The 19,466-nt window shown below is 44.7% G+C and overlaps 1 protein-coding gene across 5 annotated transcripts in view; it reads left to right on the top strand.

The window, feature by feature from the left end:
• LOC126298590 (cAMP-regulated phosphoprotein 21) overlaps positions 1-19,466 on the top strand; it is a 1,220,135-nt gene that overhangs the window by 720,151 nt on the left and 480,518 nt on the right. For all 5 annotated transcript variants that reach the window (XM_049989965.1, XM_049989963.1, XM_049989964.1 and 2 more), the window contains one exon: positions 10,796-10,869. The gene's annotated coding sequence lies outside the window, so the exon portion shown is untranslated. The remainder of the gene's footprint in view (positions 1-10,795; positions 10,870-19,466) is intronic.

Raw genomic sequence — 19,466 nt, 5'->3', positions numbered from 1 at the left:
AATATAATTATGTACGTCGCATACTTCCAACAACAAGCATTTGAGAAACTGAACATTGGCAGCACACTATTTAGTAAAAGATTTTTATTGAACATTTGGATGATGCATTGACAGTAGTTATTTGATTAAGAATTGAAAAAATACATGGTGGTATACATTTTAAATAATTATTTATAATACAATATAGCATTACCACTCGTGAAAATTTCGGAAACAGTTTATTCTGTTCTGTTTACGCAGATGAGTGTTACATTTACTAGACATGAATACTGCGTGCCCTCTACAATTTGATCTTGTGTCCCTGCCTACGGCCAATGACCAACTGCAACACAATGGGCGGACTTGAGTGGAACCGTTTTTGTTGGATTTTGATGCTTCTTGTATATTAGTTCTGCCTTTGTACTGGCTAGAGACTTATCTCTCTTTTCATCTGTCGTGCCTTTCCCCTGCTTGCAGAGTGGCTCTGTTATTGTAGATTTGAATTCTGGTAGATTATTTTGTTTATTTTTAGGATTTTAAAACTGTCACAGTCCCTCTTCGCAGATAGTACATGAGCCTTGAAATCTCCATTTGCATACCGTGGAGCATAAAACCTCGGGGATCTATCGCAAATAAAATAAAAGCTTCAGTGTACTAGCAGTTCATTAAAATTTCCACATCGCGATAAAAGTTAAATGTAATCAGTCAAAACCGTGCTGAGGTCGGACGTTCATATGAATTATTCGAAACTTGTAATAAATTTAAGTATATACATACCTAAATAATACACACAATCTGTCACTGAAGTGTTCTGGTCCTCCAAATTAACGTAAATATTTGATTTTACCTCTCTTGATTTCATCTCTTGCAAGCGCCGACAAAGGTACACAATAGCCTAAAGATGCATATAATATACAAATAGTAGTTTCGAATTAACTTGAACCTGCAACTAATTTGTTACATCAAAATGTGATTTACAGAACGAACAAATAATTTTCAGAAATGAGCTTGCATCTGTATCTAGCTGTAATTATTGAAACAACTTCTCGAGTGGGGCCCGTGAACAAAGGCGTGAACAGTAAGTCACTTGAGAATCACTCAAAACATTCATGGGACGGAATCACAAATAACAGTTGTTAGTAGCTTCGTGTAGGATCTGTAGCTACCGTCAGTGTCACTAAAAAAAAAAAGGAACCTTCAATTTATTACAGTCGCTTTGACATGATACGAATTCGCGACGTACGGACTTAAGCGGTTAACAGTCAGCGGCAATATACGAGAGAAACAGTGTAACGAACTTCTAACGTTATTGTAAGTTGATTTGATGCTGCTTGGAATTATTGCTACGTAACTTTTACTTTCTTCTTGATTTTCCCCATGCTTTGTTTGGAGTGTAGCTTTGTATCGAAGCGAAACATGAAAGATAAGCAGTGCAGATCAGAAGACAATTGAAGCATTTGAACTGTGGAGTTACAGGAGAATGCTGAAGATGAACGTGGAATGGATAGGTCACATATCTAATGAAGAAGCATTAAATCGAACTGGGAAGGAAGCCAATTTATGGTACAAATTGACTAATAGAGGGGATCAGTTGATAGGCTACATCCAGAGACATCAGGGAATCGTCAGTTTGGTAATGGAGGGAAAATTTCAGAGGGAGACCGAGGCTTGAGTAAAGTATACAGGTTTGAAGTGACTGTAGGTTGCAGTGTATCTGGGTAGTAAAGAGATTTACTTGCACAGGATACTTTTACTTTGAGAGCTACATCAACGCTGTCCTTGTACTGAAGAACACAACCTTTCGGCCATCCTGATTTAGGTTTTCCGTGATTTCCCTAAATCGCTTAAGGCAAATGCCGGGCTGGTTCCTTCGCGAGGGCATAGCCATTTTCCTTCTCCATCTTTCTCTAGTCCGAGCTTGTGCTCCGTCTCTAATGACCGCACTGTCGACGGGACGTTAAACACTAATCTCCCTCCTTCTCCGGCAACATACGATACCTTTTGCTTTCTACTGAACTACCCTGGACATTTCACCAGTGAGGGAAGTGACTAACGAATGAGCTGTTAGACTTATCGTAAAGTTGTAAGACTACTATAGGCTGCTGTAGACTGTCGTAAGTAAGCGTAGGCTACGGTAGTTTCTCTGGTAGCTTTGGTCAATTAAGGTCGTAACTGCGTTATCTGTGCGTTAGCTATATTGCATACCTATCGAGTACTATCTCATGTGGATCGGCTTGTTTACGTAAGCGATTAGTGTCTTACTAGATTCCCGTAGAAAACGGGGAATCATTTAGAAACTGAGGATATATAAAGGGTCACATAACCTATGGAACATTTTTGATGTTTGGTTTGTGGGACGTTTAACTGCGGGGTCATCAGCGCTCGTATAAAGCACAAATTTGTACACAGCCCAATTTTTGTACACTGTCTAGTCTAACCACTGTCACGAATATGAGATGACGAGGAAATTATGGAGACAACACAAACACCCAGTGCCCAGGCAGAGAAAATCCTCAACCCGGCCGGGAATCGAACCCTGGACCCTGTGATCCAAAGGTAGCAACGCTAGCCACAAGACCACGAGCTGCGGACATGGGACATTTTTGTTCTACGTAGTTATCCTCTGTGACTGCGTAACGAATGAAGTTGCGTATTAACCAAGTCACTGTCAGGAAACTGGAATTTAGCGATTCTCCGCAAGCCACATTGAGGGTATCAGTCAGCCGATGATACATCGAATTTATTTATGTGATGCTGTTAGTGAGTTTGCTTCACTAAAATTTCGTAAAAAGAGCGACAGGGTAGATGAATTTCATCTGTGCACCGACATAGTGTAAAAACAAAATTTTACTTTCGAATCACTGAACCCATCAAATTAAGCTCTTTTGGTTCCGCTCAGCTTTTTTTTATCACTGAGTTTGGACATCTTATTAAGGTGTGATTCTCTATTTGCTTTCGTAGCAACTTTCTAGCTGACAGGTCCTTTTATCCCTCAGAACCTTGCTCGGAACATTAATATCCAAAGCGTACGGCGCATTCTATACATATATGGATTATAAACTACGGCTCCCGTCAGGTTTTCTCTGTTTTTATGTGAAGGCTTATCTCAGATACTACTGTCGATATTTGGATACGTTTTCAGTAGTAGACAGACTGTTTCACAAGGAGGATTTGTGTATACGAGGGTTGAAACTCTAATAGTGGCAACTATTTGTTTACAGCTCGTACAAAATAGATACGTGTTTCAAAGTTTTACCGACCTTCAAAGTAGTCACCAGCATTGTGTATAACCCGTTTCCAGCGATGTGGAAGTCGTAGTATACTTTCAGCAGGGCGCCCGCATCTCGTGGTCGTGCGGTAGCGTTCTCGCTTCCCACGCCCGGGTTCCCGTGTTCGATTCCCGGCGGGGTCATCTACATCTACATCTACATCCGTACTCCGCAAGCCACCTGACGGTGTGTGGCGGAGGGTACCCTGACTACCTCTATCGGTTCTCCCTTCTATTCCAGTCTCGTATTGTACGTGGAAAGAAGGATTGTCGGTATGCTTCTGTGTGGGCTCTAATCTCTCTGATTTTATCCTCATGGTCTCTTCGCGAGATATACGTACGAGGGAGCAATATACTGCTTGACTCTTCGGTGAAGGTATGTTCTCGAAACTTCACCAAAAGCCCGTACCGAGCTACTGAGCGTCTCTCCTGCAGAGTCTTCCACTGGAGTTTATCTATCATCTCCGTAACGCTTTCGCAATTACTAAATGATCCTGTAACGAAGCGCGCTGCTCTCCGTTGGATCTTCTCTATCTCTTCTATCAACCCTACCTGGTGCGGATCCCACACTGCTGAGCAGTATTCAAGCATTGGGCGAACAAGCGTACTGTAACCTACTTCCTTTGTTGTCGGATTGCATTTCCTTAGGATTCTTCCAATGAATCTCAGTCTTGCATCTGCTTTACCGACGATCAACTTTATATGATCATTCCATTTTAAATCACTCCTAATAAGTACTCCCAGATAATTTATGGAATTAACTGCTTCCAGTTGCTGACCTGCTATTTTGTAGCTAAATGATAAGGGACCTATCTTTCTATGTATTCGCATCACATTACACTTCACTACATTGAGATTCAATTGCCATTCCGTGCACCATGCGTCAATTCGCTGCAGATCCTCCTGCATTTCAGTACAATTTTCCATTGTTGCAACCTCTCGATACACCACAGCATCATCTGCAAAAAGCCTCAGTGAACTTCCGATGTCATCCACCAGGTCATTTATGTATATTGTGAATAGCAGCGGTCCTATGACACTCCCCTGCGGCACACCTGAAATCACTCTTACTTCGGAAGACTTCTCTCCATTGAGAATGACGTGCTGCGTTCTGTTATCTAGGAACTCCTCAATCCAATCACACAATTGATCTGATAGTCCGTATGCTCTTACTTTGTTCATTAAACGACTGTGGGGAACTGTGTCAAACGCCTTGCGGAAGTCAAGAAACACGGCATCTACCTGTGAACCCGTGTCTAAGGCCCTCTGAGTCTCGTGGACGAATAGCGCCAGCTGGGTTTCACACGATCGTCTTTTTCGAAACCCATGCTGATTCCTACAGAGTAGATTTCTAGTCTCCAGAAAAGACATTATACTCGAACATAATACGTGTTCCAAAATTCTACAACTGATCGACGTTAGAGATATAGGTCTATAGTTCTGCACGTCTGTTCGACGTCCCTTCTTGAGAACGGGGATGACCTGTGCCCTTTTCCAATCCTTTGGAACGCTTCGCTCTTCTAGAGACCTACGGTACACCGCTGCAAGAAGGGGGGCAAGTTCCTTCGCGTACTCTGTGTAAAATCGAACTGGTATCCCATCAGGACCAGCGGCCTTTCCTCTTTTGAGCGATTTTAATTGTTTCTCTGCCTCGTGATGGCTGGGTGTTGTGTGATGTCCTTAGGTTAGTTAGGTTTACGTAGTTCTAAGTTCTAGGGGACTGATGACCATAGATGTTAAGTCCCATAGTGCTCAGAGCCATTTGAACCATTTTTAGCAGGGCCAGTTGTGTTGACAGTTGGAGCGGCGCGATCTATTGTCCAACGATTTGTAGCAGCTCTGAATCGAATGCCATGAAGTGTTTCCTGCAGTTTATAAATCGAGCTGAACTTACCAGGGCTTAACTCAGGGAAGTACAGTAGGTGGAATAGCACTTAGCACCCCATCAGTCAAACAAATCAGTAACAGCTTGCACTGTACGTGCTTGAGCATTGTCCTACAAAATGATGGTCAGGTCCTGCAGAAAGTGTCATCACCTCGGTCTCCATGCTGTTCATTTTTGGAACACAACCTACGTCCAGCATCGAACATTCACGCTATATAATCGAGAGGTCAGTTAGTGCAGAAAATCCTGCACCGGAAACACTTTCGCAGTTATGGCTGGCTGTAGAGGCAGCACTGCTCAGCATCTCTGCAGGGGCTTCCAACGACTTGTTGAGTCCATGCCACGTCCAGCTCCAGCCCTACGCCAGGCAGAAGGCACTCCGACACGGTATTAGAAGGTATCCAATGACGTTTGTCCTCCTTTTCAGTTTCCCGGGTTCGATTCCCGGCGGGGTCAGGGATTTTCTCTGCCTCGTGATGGCGGGCTGTTGTACGATGTCCTTAGGTTAGTTAGGTTTAAGTAGTTCTAAGTTCTAGGGGACTGATGACCATAGATGTTATGTCCCATAGTGCTCAGAGCCATTTGAACCATCCATTTAAGTTCGGCTCGCTGCCCAACTGGGTTATAGCCATTGTTGCTGCCAGGAGTGGCACCTTTGTGTATTAATTTTCGCTCCGACAAATTTAATCATGTATTCCAACTACTATAGCGTTTACGCATAATTAGTAAACCAGTTGATCTTTGTTGGCTTTTATGATGCTCTGTTCCTCAACAATGGTAGCAGTGCCTTTCTAAGGATATCTACGATTGCATTCGTTATTGTTGTACAGCGCCAGTACCTGGCGTCGTGGTACGGGTTGTCATCGGGCAATACGAGCACCTCTATCACAAATGCACTAAAATAATGTTCTAGACATCCACCTTTCAGGACATCATTAGTGAAGAAGTATTTGAAATTATAAGGGGCGATCAAAAAGTTTCCGTTTGAGGGCGTTGCTAGACGTGCATCTTGACGCGACTCCGATCCGTGTGTATATGCACCGACATGTAGCCAAGGGATTAGTGTGGCATTCGTGCTTTCCGACGTGCGTGCCATAATTACTGGAACGTGAACTGTGGCGACGTTATTGCCAAATGCCTCGAAATAAGACCAAAGGGCTACTACTATTTTCTTCGCTGCCGAAGCACAAACACCGGTAGATGTCCGTCAGAGAATGAAGAATGTGTATGCTGCAGCATGTCTGTCGTAAACCAACGTTGTGAAGAGGTGCGACAAGAGGTGCCGCTGCTTCATTAAAAAGTACGTCTGCGTATCACAAATGTTGTAACGTAGAAGTTATGCTTCAAGTGGGAGACACTCGAGCATCCGCCATATAATCTTGATCTCTCTCTATGCGATTGTCACGCCTTCTGCCTCTTAAAAAATGACCTAAAGTGTAGACGAATCCTGTCAGATGAGGATGTGCAGCAGGCACTTACGTACTTCTTCAGGCAGCTAGACAGCTTTACCAAACGGGTATCTTCCACCTGGTGCGTAGGTCAGACGATTGGCTCAATGTTCACGACGATTTCGCCTGACCGGCATACTGATTCTGGCCTGTTCGGCCTTAGAACGGAAACTTTTTGTTCGCCCCTTATATATTCTGAGAAGTTCAAAAATGGTTCAAATGGCTCTGAGCACTATGGGACTTAACATCTGAGGTCATCAGTCCCCTAGACTTAGAACTGCTTAAACCTAACTAACCTAAGGACATCAACTCATCCATATCCGAGGCAGGATTCGAACCTGCGACCGTAGCAGCAACACGGGTACGGACTGAAGCGCCTAGAACAGCTCGGCCACAGCGGCCGGCTTTCTAAGACGTCGTCAACAATCGTGACATCGGTTTGGCGCTACCGGCTGGGGTATACACTGGTTCAGGCATTAAGGAGGAGCTGAGTCAGATTTATCTCCGGCCATCCAGATTTAGATTCTCCTTGACTTTTCAAAATCGTTTTAGACGAATGTCTTTGACAACAACACGGCCGATTTCTTTCCGCGTCTCTTGGAATTCGAGCTTATGGTCCGATTGTAAAGATCTAGTTGTCGACGGGAAGTCAAAACTTAACCTTTCTTCTCTTTCACACGAGACGTGGTAGCCTATAGTATCTTGATAAGAGAGTTGCGCGACCATGAGGGATAAGATGGTTCCCTGAAGATAACGGCGTTTCAGTGTCTGACAATATGAAGAAACCAAAAATTCTATGATCGCAACAATTTGTTTTATTCAGTGACCGGTTTCGATCGTTATGGTCATTTTTCGTGATGATCTACAAAAGAATGTTCATACCTGTGAGTAAGAACTTCATAATAAGTTAACAACATTACAAGTAGTAACGTTGATTCATATTATATGAGAATCGTATATTAAACAACATACTTATCCCATAGAAGTTAATAAAAGAGGCAAGATGTCGCTAACAAAAGCAATTTTTAAAGCTGTCCCGGAGGTCTCTGGGTGATATCATGATGTTGGAAGAAATTTTCATTAACAATATTTTGTTGCCAACGAAAGGGAAGAGGAGCGGTCGCTTAATGTTCCTCGTTATCCGACTCTGTTGCAAAGTCTTCTGTTAAATTCAAATTCTCTCTTCATTATCGTATGAGTGAGACCAAGTGGCACTAATGACAGTGATCCGCTCGTCAGGTGAAGACACTATGATCGGCGTCCCTATTGGAGTTTTGGGAGCGAAGTATGCTATGTGCTAGGATGGGATTTGCCCTCTCCCTCGACTCTCATTATCATCACCAACAGAATCGGGCCGTACATTCCACATTCACAGTCTCCTACAATAAGGATACTCGCATATAACATATCATTACACGTGGGCGGCAAGCAGCGATGAAGTACCTTCACTTTCAACCTTACCTTGGTGTGCAATGCAGCGTTTCTACGTTGTCACCAGTGCTCGCTGACTTTCAGCGAGCGACCGTCACTGATCCCAATAACAATTTCATACTCAGACTGCTCTTCAACTTTTCAATGTCAAGTCCATCGCAATGTTTTAGCTGCACCCAGAGAAACCAGAGAGGGTATTACGCAGAATATTTTGATTTTGTAGCAATGTCATCCATCAGCAAAGTCTAGAATAACAAAAAAAATATTACGCTGCAATAGCCTTCACGTTATGACACAATTCCCAGAGCGTATTCCTCTTAGAAATACTGAAAAAATGTTATTTTGGCGTAATAACCTTTATGAGTGATGCTATTGTGTGGGAACAGGTATAAGAGTTTGAAAAATCGAGTTACACTCCCGAAATGATGACTCGAACTGACGAGTGAAATTTTGGCATTGAGAGAACAGAGAACTCAGTAGTTCCAAATTTCGTTGCGTATTCGTGTACCACAGGAGAGAACAACGATTCCCGTTTAACGCTGTGGATCAGCTCGTATTGGCAGCACTCTAGACCAGTCGTTGGTTGTTCTCATTTATCGGGTATGTATTCGTTTCCATTTCCGTTTCTTCTAGCTGCTCCTTCAACAGGAATTTTGGTATTTACCATTTGTTATATTAAAAGAGAATATTGCATTTAAAGGTGTGTTAAAAGATCAGTATTAGATCATGCGTAATCTATTTTTAAGCTAACATAATCGTTTAGATTTTGGATGGGAATTTTTCATTAATTTTCAGAAATTATTATGAAAACATGAAAAGATTAAATATTTTAAAACCAAGTTATGATAAAAATACTAAAGTCACATAATTTAATAAAATTTTAATAACGACGATTAATAAAAATTGGAAAGCACTGTCAAATGTTTTATGAAGTAATTTGCCTGAAAGTAATAAATGAAATGGGTTAGAGAAACGTTTGACGCACCTTTGAATAATGCTTGAATTCATTTATAGCAAATGACACTTTTGTAACTGACAGTTTGAAAGTTTCTGTAACACAACTTCTATGTATGTGAGTCTACATGGAAATGACTGAATAACAGCGAAAAGACACAATCATAAAGCCGGTAAGAATTTCCTACTAGAGGCAACAAAAGATAACTTCTAAGTTTCACACAAGCGTCCGTGATAACACACATACACTGAATTCCAAGTCCTGTTCCGATGGCGAAGATGTAGTCTTCCGTGGATACGTCCTTGAGGTCGGTATTCGGCGTGAACTGACCTCCGGTGTTTTTTTCTTTTTCCTTTATTGAATTTCGATTCCCCCCGAAGGGGGCGGGGTGGCAGCAGCTTAGTACGCCGCTCTTCAGCCTACAGAATTTTTAAAACATAAAAAGATAAGAAACAATAAAAGCAGGCGATAAAAAACGGCGGAAAATTGTGGGAAGTTAAAACATAAAACAAATGGTGGGCCATGATGATAAAATACACAGGAAGCAGACAGGGAAAGTAGTAGACACACAATTAAAAAACACGGCGAGATTCTGGATTCTGTTCGCAAGAGATATAAAAATCACCCAGCGACAGTATTATGTCCGTTCGCAACACTTCGGAAAAGACGCACAACACTTAACAATCACTGGAAACACTGCACTAAAAAGTCGGCACGAAGATGACACACCACAGACAAGGGCAGATGGGGGTGACCTGGAGAGATGAGGGGGAAGAAAAGGGAGGGAAGAGAGGAAAAGACTTCCGGTACTGGTTCTAGCCTTTATAGCCTTTAAATAGTATCGGCCAGCCAATCAGATGTTGCTGTAGTAATACTTCCCGCAGACCATCTCGAACTCCCTCTGCAGAAAGTAATACGCAGAATGTCTGTTTCCAAAACAGCCAATGTTTACCACTGCTTACGCCTTGGGCATAGACAACCTCGGTCCTGTGTGGTGTTAGATGTGTTGCCAGCCCGCAGGGGCTACCTTGGCGACGGTGTAACAGACGCTGCACTGTCTAGATAAGCCACCAGACAAATATCATACAGTTATCTAAGTTAAACAATGAACTTCAAATTCTCAATCAGCACCTCAGTTTCTGTACATGATTTCGAGCGTCATTCAAAGGCGATACTAATATTTCTCTAATCTATTTTAGTTCTTACTTTTAGACAAATAATTTCACAAAACATTTGACCGCTTTTTTCAATTTATTCATTTCAGAATTATTTCTTGGCAAGTTAATATCACACCAACTTGCAGAATAGATAGGCCTTGAAAAGATGAGCTTCTGACATTTCATTTACATAGCTAGCAACAGCTGTTCCTGAAATATTCCAATTTTCCCTCTGATCACTAATTAAGTTTTTTAACACCATTTTTTTTTAATTTGACCTCATCCTGTCAATTTGATACCTTACTTGTCCATTTCCGACTCTACGTTTGGCTACGAAATTTCGGACAAAAATCCATTATTTAATTTCTAGGGAGTTTTGTTTTAGCTCCTCTCAAACATTTTACCAATAATGAAAAGGTAACTAGCTAATTGCAAACTGCGATATGAGAGTATAACAAGCGAATAAAACAATTGTTTTACAGGACAGAATCCTGGCAATCGTTTGAGAAAGGCTACATAGAAAAGAACAGCGTTTCATTATATTATTATTTTGCAAAAAGTGAAATGTTATCGAAGAGAACTACCTTCGGAGATGTATTTAGTTTTCAGATGTGTATTATATTCCTTTTGATGTTGGAGATTGCTTGATTGTGGTGATGTGTGTGTGTGCAGAGAGGGGCTCACGCGCGGCGCCGCAGCCAGTGCCTGGTGCTCCACGGCCGACAGCCGACAGCGCCTTCTCGCAAGTGAGTCGCTCCACGCTACCACATACGCATTTTTAATACCTTTCCACAATGATTGCTCGTTTTTCGTTTACTATTCACTCCCGTGCAGTCATTTTCTTCCTGTTTCCATACGAACACGTGTATTCCAAAATTAATCTTTCACTCTGCAGTGGAGTGTTCGCTTTGACAAAGCTTCTTAGCAGATTAAAACTGCACGCAGAAACAGTAGCTGAAACCACATCTTTCTCTTTCGCTGTCACCACTTTTTCCCCGAATGAATTATCGAGGATCAACACTTGTGTTGTATCTAAACCGTATTCCGTGCAAGATATGTAGGAGAGACATTCCGGAATTTGGAAAGTGGTGGAAATGTGGTGGCACATAGTCTTTCAGCCTGAAAGATAAATCTGCTCGCGAAAGGCCGAGATCTGGCTTCCATTCTTGGTGCGCCGCACAGTTTTAATCTGTCGGGACATGTTATCTGTATTTTCGTTTAATACTTCTAAGCTTCATTCATGAGACGGCGTGTCTTTCACTCTGTGCCAATTCTTTTTCTACACAAATTTATTTTTCACGTTCCTCTGCACTTTACCTTTCGCATGTGTGCTTTCCTGAAACGTTCCCCTCTCTACGTTCTAAGTACAAGGTTTTTCTCAGGTAACACGTGATTACTGCTTTCATTAATTTTCTGTATTGTTACGTCAGTTCCTACCTTTGTGCCGAGTAGACCGAATTTTCTCACTTTTTTATAAAGAACATTATAGTTACTGGTTTATTTACGGTAAATAATTGTGCTAATTACGTACATTCGTAATTTGAATCAGTGTTTAACTTCATCCTACACGAATTATACACTCCAGCTTATTATCTACATGAAGACATTCTAGCACGCTTATGTTTCATTCATTTATTTCAATAATAAACTGCTCTAAAAAGTTTACACCTCCTTCGTGTCTGAAAACGTGCGTGGGTTTACATTCGAGGGGAACAATGAATGACGTAAGAAGCCTTATGAAGTTGAAAGAAACTTAACTGTTAAATAAAAGCAAAACAATAACGAAACACAGTCTGCTTGGAAGAGCACGTCTTTACACATCTGCGAAGTCAAAATCTGCTGCTGGATAATATTTAGTACCATGCTGCTCTCAAATGTTCAAATGTGTGTGAGTTCTTAAGAGACCAACTGCATAGGTCATCTGTCCCTAGACTTACACACAACATAAACTAAGCACAACACTCACACCCATGCACGAGGGAGGACTCGAACCTCCGGCGGGAGGGGCCGCGCAGTCCGTGACATGGCGCCTCTAACCGAGCGGCCACTCAGCGCGGCCATGCTGCTCTATCCCGTGCCGTTTAACAAATGGTTCAAATGGCTCTGAGCACTATGGGACTTAACAGCTGAGGTCATCAGTCCCCTAGAACTTACAACTACTTAAACCTAACTAACGTATGGACATCACACACATCCATGCCCGAGGCAGGATTCGAACCTCCGACCGTAGCGGTTACGCGGTTCCAGACTGTAGCGCCTAGAACCGCTCGGCCTCTCCGGCCTGCGCCGTTTAACATGCTTCGTTCTTCCTCGGTATGCGGTCCACAATGCGGCCGATATGTTATACCTTATGGATGTTCCACTCTTCGGCGGCGGTACTGCTTGAGAACACCCACTGTGGAAGGAGGGGGCCCATAGCGACGCACTGAAAGTTTCAACTGGTCCCAAGCATGCTCAATGGTTTTATGCCGGCAAATATCGCAGGCCAATCGATTTCGATTTATTTCTTCATTCTAGACCACTATGTTCGGCCGACGGCCTTCCGGCGGCGGTGACATCGGTTCCTGTTAGATCACCGAAGTTAAGCGCTGTCGGGCTGGCGAGCTCTGTTGGCGAGAGGGGTGCACTCAGCGTTTGTGAGGCAAACTGAGGAGCTACTTGGTTGCGATGTGACGTCTCCAGTCTCGGAAAATGACATACGGCCAGGAGAGCGGTGTGCTGATCATATGCCCCTCTTATCCGCTTCCGGTGACACCTGTGGGCTGAGCATGACACGGCGGCCAGTCGTTACCTTTGGGCCTTCATGGCCTGTTTGGGCGGAGTTAAGACGAATATGTTCACGAGGTGATCGTGGTCTACCTCGTGCATTATCGTCTTGAAAGACGGACCCTTCGCCGAGATGTCGACTGTAGGACTGGACGATAGGCTCAATGATCCTGTGCGAATGCTGCACGTCTTAAAATTATCCTCGACAGCGACGACAGCCGTCTGATAAAAGAGCACTATACCAACACAAATTATGACTGACTCACTTCCCTACTGAATCTGGGGAACTGCGTGTCTGAGAGGTGCACTGGCACCTGGACACCCCTACTCTCTTATATGGAGATCATCATGCGCCAGACAAATCGTGCAGAGAAGCGAACACGACAGTATTGACCTGCTCCACATTCCAGGTCTCAGCGCCCACCTTCTTGGAGCACTGCAGTACTGGAGTCGTCAGTGGTGTGAGGGGGACGGTTGTTCGTAATGGATGACTAGATTTGAAATTGATCACGTGGTAACGGTTGCGAAATGCGTGGGTCGACACGGTCTTCGTAGTTGCCTCACGAAAGGCAGCAAGTAGTTCAGATGCATTCTCCTCATGGTACCTGTGAGCCATAACTTGTAGGAAGCGATCGGTTGGTGTCGTTGACAGTGGGCGACCACTACGAGGCAAATTTTCTGTAGCGGCTCAATGTTCGATTGACGTCGCTGAGGTGTACGCCAGTTCCACGAATAACTTACTGTAATGCTCTTAAGTGACAACGTTCGTAGAATCTACATTTGAAATGAGCGTTCGAGACATATTCACAGATAGAACAGTGTATCTAGGTCGCAATGTTGCCATTATTATTGGAGATACATTGTGCTCTAAAAAGTGAACTGAAAACTGAGACTGCGGCTTTACATTACACAGGTATCTCAACTTAGCGATTTCCTATGGTCAAAATAGTATTCAGAAAGAGGTTTCTGATGTTAATAATAGAAAACAACAACAAGCTCTGCAATTCATGGGGGAGGTGACAAATTTCTATTGAGCAGTTTATGAAATATTTGTAATCACATTAGTTAGAAATAAATTCTTCTATTAAACTAGAAACCTTCATCTTCCAAGGCAAAATATATAGCCTGATGTGAAAAAGTTGACGGTTTTAAATTTATGCTTTGAAAAATACTCAGAAATCATTAAATGGGTATTTCATAATCATACAGCCTTTGTGTTTGTACATCCTTAACGTTATGATATGTACAAAGTAAGGTTAACAGTTGTTGTGTGTCTTCACATTACACTGCGGTGGCAAAAGTCATGGGACAGCAAATGCATACATACAGATGGCGGTAGCATCGTGTACACAAGGTGTAAATGGGCAATGCTTTGGCAGAGATGTCATTTGCGCTTAGATGATCCATGCAGGCTGTGGCCGAGCGGTTCTAGGTGCTTCAGTCCGGAACCGTGCTGCTGCTACGGTCGCAGGTTAGAATCCTGCATCGGGCTTGAATGTGTGTCATGTCCTTAGGTTAGTTAGGGTTAAGTAGTTCTACGTCTAGGGGACTGATGAGCTCAAATTTTAAGTCCCATAGTGCTGAGCCATTTTTTGATACATGCAGAAATGTTTCCGAAGTGAATATGGCCTCAAACGGGAATTTAAAGACTTTGAACCCGGAATGGTAGTTCGAGCTAGATGCATGGGACATTTCACTTCGGAAATCGTTAGGGAATCCAATATCCACAGTGCCAAGAATTCACCACGGACGACGCACTTAGCGACCGAGAGCACGGTGTTAGCGTAAAGCTGTCAGTGCTAACAGATAAGCTACACTGCGTGGTATAACCGTAGAAATCAATGTGCAACGGCGATGAACGTATCCTTCAGGACAGTGTGGCACAATCTGGCGTTAATGGGCTACGGCAGCAGACGACCGACGCGAGTGCTTTTGCTAATAGAGCGATATCGCCTGCAGTGCCTCTTCTGAGCTCGTGACTCAATCGGTTGACCCTAGGCGACTGGAAAGCCGTGGCCTTGGGTCAGATGAGTCCCGATTTCAGTTGGTAAGAGCTGATGATAGGGTAGAGTGTGGCGCAGGGCCCACGAAGCCATGGACCGAAGTCGTCAACGAGGCACTGTGCAAGCTGGTCGTGGCTCCATAATTGTGTGGTCTGCATTTGCGTGGGATGGACTGGGTCCTCCGGTCCAACTGAATTAGCTGGGAATTGTTATGTTCGGGTACCTGGAAACTATTTGCAACCGTTCATGGACTTCATGTTCCCAAACAACGACGGAATTTTTATGGACGACAATGTGCCATGTCAGAGGACCACAATTGTTCACTATTGGTGTGAAGGACTTTCTGGACAATTCGAGTGAATTATTTCTCTGCCGAGATCGAGCGACATGAACCCAACGAACAGTGATCGGACACAATTGAGAGGTCAGTTTGTGCACAAAATCCTGCATCCAAAAAACTTTCGCAATTATGGACAGCTGTAGAGGCAGCATGGAAGTATTACTGCAGGGACTTCCAACAACTTCAGTCTATGCCACGTTGAGTTGCTGAGCGATGTCGGGCAAAAGGAGGTCCGACACGACATTAGGAGCTATCCCTTGACTTCTGTCACCTCATTGTATGTGCCATCCCATGTATAGCATGGGATGAAGATTTGTATCATATTCAAATGCAGTCGTTCATAATGGTTTGAGTATAGGATGTCCGGCGAAGGAGTCCCTGCTTTCTAAGTCAAATATGTCGAAAAATAGACGAGTACAACAAATACGGTAAGCTTCAAGAATTTCATACAGAAGTTTCGACGTAGAAAAAATCGTTTGAGCAATTGCCAGAGAGATACTTTCGAGCGCTAAAAAAACAGGCATCACTCCGCATGCGCGATTATGATGACGTATAAACCCGTGTTTGGTATTTTCTCTGCTGAAAGGCTTCGCGTCCCATTTCTGGTTGGATACCTGCACATAGTAGTGGATCAATAGCTGTTATGCTAAATCTGTCTGCCACGTCTCTAAAACTTGTCACTTTGTGGTCAGCAAACCACAGAAAGATGAGAATGCGCTGTAGTGCAAGCAGCTTCCCGTTTGCCCCCGGATCATACTATAATGGCTAGAGTTCCTGAAGTTTTCACTTAACTCCTCTGTCACATGACACTGCACACGAAAATGTTCCATAAATTCAGTGTCGCTATACTGTGGCACCATATTCTCGAAATAATTGTCGTTTTTCTATCTTCTGGTACGATGCAACAAATCCAACTACTCGTCACTCAACAGAAAATCCGATTCCGGTTTGGTGAACGTCTGGAGTAAACGGCACTGATAAGTTTCATGTTTCAGTCAACTGCAGTTCTACCAGTGAAGGTAATTTTATAGGAATATGCTTACCTTACCTTGCAATTAACGATGAATCGTAAACATGCGATAGTTGAACACGGGAACTGTAACGAAAGAGATTGAAGAACCAGCAACAAGCAAACCACGAGGAACGTGGAGTCTACCCCTGTCCTACTTAAGACAGTTCTGCGCATGCGCGAGTCTGGCAACTTGGGAGCGCCAGAAATTATTTTCCGGTTAGTCTGACTGCTTCTTCTCACTGGTTATACAGCAAACAGCCACACTCCGAGCAGCCAGACGCGAGAGAAGGTTATGATTATACGCAATTTTATCCCTGCACATGCCAGTGAGCCCGCTGACAGGTGCTTGAACTGAATTAGTAGTGCACCGCCCCTCAGAGGCATCAGGCTCGCTTGGGTGAGCAGTCACGAGGAGAAGGTGCGCGCGCAGATTCGTTACGGGGAGGGCGTGGCAGATCGCCGTCCGGTAGCGCATGCGCGGTTGGCGGCCTCACCTGACCACCCACTGATCACGATTCACGCTATGGCAATGGACAGGTGGACACGGCTACGGATATTGTCACAACAACGCTATGTGTTCCACTCCCTGAAGACGAGAGTACCTCCGCCCCTCAGCCTCCCAGAAAAAAGCCCAGGTAACAAGAGAAGAGCACCTGTTACGAACTGCGCCGTTCGAAGCTCGCCGAAATGGAAGATGGTAAACCGAATGACGCTCCTGACGTCGACGGTTTCGTACCGGCCTGCAGAACTGTCAGAAGAATGCAGCTCACCATGTCACTGCCATCTGACGTCACAGATACGTTGAGGCGCTCACTGACGCGCCGGAAGAATTACTACACTCTCCTGCGCTACTCGTTCGCCGGTCGTCCTCCCATCCGGTAAGCATACAAGGAACTGCAGCAGCTTCTGTGTAGTTGGACAAGGGCGATATATAACGTGTAGGTGGCCGAGCATGACCTGTACAGGGTCACACTCTGCACGCCTGAAGATTATTGCTGAGTCACGCAGCAGTCCATTCCTTCTACATACATGCCTCCTCCCCACAAAGGTCCTAAAGACTGTCGTCTGTGACCTACCATTCAACATGGAAACAAATAATCTGCATCAAGAACTCGCTGACCTGGATTTCGACGTTCGGACGGTGAAGATGAAGGTGCCAGAAGCGTGAAAAGATATGCCATTATTCCTGCTCATTTGCTCTGACACAGTGGAGAACCGAAAGTTGCGTCGCCTAAAGTGTATTACTGACGTCACCATGCACTGAAGATCTCCGTTCCAAGAGGGGATCAGTGCAATGTCTCCATTTCCATGGCATCAATCACATCATACGACACTGTTCAACGCCAAAGAAGTGCGTGAAATGTGCCAATAACCATGCTGGACGTGCCTGGACCTGTCCCTACACCCAGAAACCAAGTTGCGGGTAGTCTATGACATAGATCAAGTGGCCATCTACCGCGGATGCGACGGTTTTAAGCGCTACCGCTTCCTGGGCCACGTCCGAAGAAACCAGCAACGACGCGACATGGTGTCACCTTCGCTAGGGCAGTCTCCAGGAGGACTTCTCCCCCTCCATCTGTGTCTGAAGATGGCGCTCTTGCCCAACAGTCACATGTGGAACAACGTTGTCCTGCTTCTGCCACATCATCGTCTCGGCCAGGCTGCTTATCCAGCAGTCGCGGAGGTCGTCCTACTGCCGACAGGAAGAAGACGCCTTCATCAGTAGAGCAGCGAAGCAGCTGCTGACCCCCGTTCGTGAGCCACGACTGCGCCTGCAGCTTCAAATGCCAACTTAATCAGCCTAATTACGGAGCTCGTGCCCCTCGTGTCCAATGTGACGAAGTTGATTTGAGGCCTCGCTGCAGCAACACACCGCTGCAGTGCCGATAGCAGCACCTGCTGCTACCGACACCAAACACCCACAGACACATAGTGGGAAGTGTTAGAGGACTGGCGATCGTCGCGTAGAACGCCAACGCCGTGTACAGTTAAGCTGGTGAACTCTCAGTTTCTTCGTGAAGAAGCTTTTGACATTTTTTTTAAACAGCGAGAAACATCTGTAACTTGGTGTCGACGTCTGAGCGGCCAATGGCGGACAGAGGAACGGTACTGTGTCCGAAAGGAAATGCTCATCATCCGGCCGTGGTGGCAGAGCGGTTCTAGTCTCTACAGTTTGGAACCGTGCAACCGCTACGGTCGCAGGTACGAATCATGCCTCGGGCATGGATGTGTGTGATGTCCTTAGGTTAGTTAGGTTTAAGTACTTCTAAGTTCTAGGGGACTGATGACCTCAGAAGTTAAGTCGCATAATGCTCAGAGCCATTTTTTAAATACTCATCATTCGGTCAAATTCTCTGGGAGCCAACGTCGTCGTCCACAAAAAATGGTTCAAATGGCTCTGAGCACTATGGGACTTAACATCTGAGGTCATCAGTCCCCTAGAACTTAGAACTATTTAAACCTAACTAACCTAAGGACATCACACGCATCCATGCCCGAGGCAGGATTCGAACCTGCGACCGTAAGGGTCGCGCGGTTCCGGACTGAAGCGCCTAGAACCGCTTGGCCACCGCGGCCGGCTCGTCGTCCACACCTCGGTGGGCAAAACCACATTTGTCACATTGTATAGACCACTGCCCAGTCCTCTGGAACCAGCGGACATCAATGCCCTGCTGTCCATCAGGGTTAAGGTCTTCATTTCTGGAGATTTCAATTGCAAGTTCATCGCCTGGCACTCCAGGTTCACCACTGCCGCAGGACAGTGCCTTCACACATTCGCTGAATGTCATGAGGCGATTATGGTGGGACCATATGACTTGACTGTGTTCCCTGCCTGCCGTCAATCGGACATCTTCAACTTCGCCATCGTTAGGGGTGTTCCACACCAGATAACTGTAACTACACGGAATGCTCTGATATCAGATCACTACCCTGTGGTGTTCGACGTTGATCTGGACGCCCTGTAGCAACCCATGAGGAGGTTATCCCTCGATGACATTAATTGGGACCGCTGCCAAGAAATCGTGGCAGACTCGCTCGCCCTGCAGACGTCGTGGACGAAGCGACACAACACTTTCCTCTCGCTGCCTCAAACGCAGAAAAACCGCCTGTACTGCGCACTGCGAGGCATCGCTCCCTTCAGCTGCTGCTGGACATCCTAGAGCCTATAACGGAGAAAAATCGGGTGTACAGGGAACTGGAGGGAATGAAACATACAGCCAT

Source organism: Schistocerca gregaria, chromosome X (assembly GCF_023897955.1).
Source record: "Schistocerca gregaria isolate iqSchGreg1 chromosome X, iqSchGreg1.2, whole genome shotgun sequence".
NCBI classification, from domain to species: domain Eukaryota; kingdom Metazoa; phylum Arthropoda; class Insecta; order Orthoptera; family Acrididae; genus Schistocerca; species Schistocerca gregaria.
Note: the sequence above shows the minus strand (reverse complement) of the source record. Positions and strands in the feature narration are given on the sequence as shown.